Source organism: Colobus angolensis, unplaced genomic scaffold (assembly GCF_000951035.1).
Source record: "Colobus angolensis palliatus isolate OR3802 unplaced genomic scaffold, Cang.pa_1.0 Scaffold93, whole genome shotgun sequence".
Classification (NCBI taxonomy): domain Eukaryota; kingdom Metazoa; phylum Chordata; class Mammalia; order Primates; family Cercopithecidae; genus Colobus; species Colobus angolensis.
This window is the reverse complement of record NW_012123265.1, coordinates 1,644,701-1,647,016: the sequence shown is the minus strand read 5'-3', so window position 1 is coordinate 1,647,016 and position 2,316 is coordinate 1,644,701. Positions and strand designations below refer to the sequence as shown.

The window sequence follows — 2,316 nt, the reverse complement described above, 5'->3', positions numbered from 1 at the left end:
GCCGCGCGAGAGGCGCTGCGGCTGAGGGGTGGCGACACGAGGAGCGAGGGACCTCGAGCGTGAGGGCCGAGTATGGGAGAAATGCTGTATGGGTGCGAGCCCCGGAGGCCGATGGTGACCGCGAGGAAGCCAGTCTTGGAGTGTGCTGGCGACGCGGCGAGTGTGAGGGAGACGCGGGGTGTGTGTGGAGAGGGAAACCCCAGGTACGAGGGTGACCGGGACTCTGTGTGTGCGGGCCGCGCTGCGAGCGTGAGACTGTGCGACGGTGACCCTGAGTGGGACTGTGACTGCGCTTGCGACTGCAGGACAGAGAACCTGTGCTGTGTGGCGGCCGCGGTAGGGCGGAGAAAGATGCGGGCTCAGGACTGCAGGAGCCAGGCTTCCTGGGGCTGTCGCAAGAATGACGATTATCATTTTAAAATCAGTCCATTTACTTTAGAGAATGCCGCAAGGTTTTGTGGCGTGTTGGGGCCTGGAGCGTTGGGCTGCTGGCGCTGGGGAACCCGCGTGGCCCCGGTGATTATGGCTGTTTTGAGCGTCCCCATAGCCTGTCATCTTGTGTGACTATCTCTCGTCCTGAATGTGGGGAGATAGACGTGAAACATTCTGAAAATTCTTCGCTGGGCTCTAAGCAAACATGTTGTGTAATGGTCAGTATAAATAGGAATCAGGGTGTCGGCGAACACGTTTTTGAGTACCTCTTGTATGCCCTGGGCTTGGTGACACAGTTAAAAAGAATTCAGTCTCTGCCCTTGATGGGGGAAAAAGCCAGGCCAGCTCAGCTCGCAGGGCGGCAGTTCAGTGCCCAGCCATCGGGAGCTTATCTCTCAGAGCTGCTCCCAGATTTCAGATCTGGGAGGAGCAGACTTGAAAGGCTGTGACTGCTTCCTGATATCAGTTCCACCTCTTTTTGGTGGCGGTGAGGCCCTTTGGGGACCTGCCCAGGCCACCTGCATTACTCAGGTCCCGTGTGTGCTGTGCAGATGGCTTTTGCTTCCCAACTTTGATCTCAGATCGTCATTCAAGTCGTTACACTGGAGTTTATTTTCCTGGCAAGTGTGTGGAAAACCACCAACCTGATTTTCTCCTCTCTTCCTCTCCTTGTCCTCCTTCCCTATTTGGCCATGGATGTATTTTTATGGCATATACCGGTTTTATGATCCCCATCTTCCAGGAACTTCTTAGTAGAAGAAATTTGCTGACCTTTGTGTTTCCTGCTGTAATCTCTTGGATGTAGATTAGTTTCTAAAAAAGTTATGCAGGCCAGGCACAGTGGCTCAGGCCTGTAATCCCGGCACTTTGGGAGACCGAGGTAGGTGGATCACGAGGTCAGGAGATGGAGACCATTCTGGCTAACACAGTGAAATCCCGTCTCTACTAAAAATACAAAAGATGAGCCAGGCGTGGTGGCAGGCGCCTGTAGTCCTAGCTACTCAGGAGGCTGAGACAGGAGAATGGCTTGAACCCAGAAGGCAGAGGTTGCAGTGAGCCAAGAGTGCGCCATTGCACTGTAGCCTGGGTGACAGAGTGAGACTCTGTCTCCAAAAAAAGAAAAGAAAAAAGTTATGCAAACAGTGCCCACGGGACCTGGGGCCCCAGAGCTGCCTAGACATGCATGATTTAATGTGACAAGGCCAGTTCTCTGCTTCAGTTATACCCACCCTGTGGGTGTCATGGAACCTGCCAGTAATTAGGACTGCCCCTGCCGGGCATGTAAAATTTAGATTTTACAAGGAAATATCATTCTGCTGCTTTCTTGGTTAATTTTTAAAAATTACGTAAATATATATACACATATATTTTTAAATCCGCTTTCTCAGGTTAAAAGTGTTCATTTTTTGATCAGTTCCCTCCCACTCTTTGTTGCAGAGTTTATGTGGCCAAGGCAGACAAGTGAAATTAGGCCTTGCTGCGGGGACTTCATTTCCTTCTCAGTACTGGACCCATTTATGAGGAGGTGGCTTATGAAAGTGTGATGTTCACGTATTTCTTGACAGGTGAATATTGTTGCGCTGTCTTTTCTTATGTTTGTGTGATTTACAAAGAGTTTTTACTTATTTGTATACAGTATGAGCACAATACTAGTAAAGAGAATGGCTTACACATAATTAACAATTCTTTAGTATTACATGTTAAATAACACTGTAATTTATTATAAAAATAAATTATATATTTATTTATATTACAACTCTTTCTAAAGAGTAATTGGGTGGGTTTTTTTTTTTTTCTTTTTGGAGACAGAGTCTCATTGTGTCACCCAGGCTGGGGTGCAGTGGCGTGATCTCTGCCCACTGCAACCTCCGCCTCCTGGGTTCA

General features: G+C 49.0%; 1 protein-coding gene across 1 annotated transcript in view; it reads left to right on the top strand.

Annotated features, from left to right (window-relative positions):
- The first annotated feature begins 798 nt into the window (after positions 1 to 798).
- SLC7A6 (solute carrier family 7 (amino acid transporter light chain, y+L system), member 6) overlaps positions 799 to 2,316 on the top strand; it is a 39,459-nt gene continuing 37,941 nt past the window's right edge. Inside the window, exons 1-2 of the mRNA XM_011932046.1 lie at positions 799 to 1,052; positions 1,870 to 1,997. The gene's annotated coding sequence lies outside the window, so the exon portion shown is untranslated. The remainder of the gene's footprint in view (positions 1,053 to 1,869; positions 1,998 to 2,316) is intronic.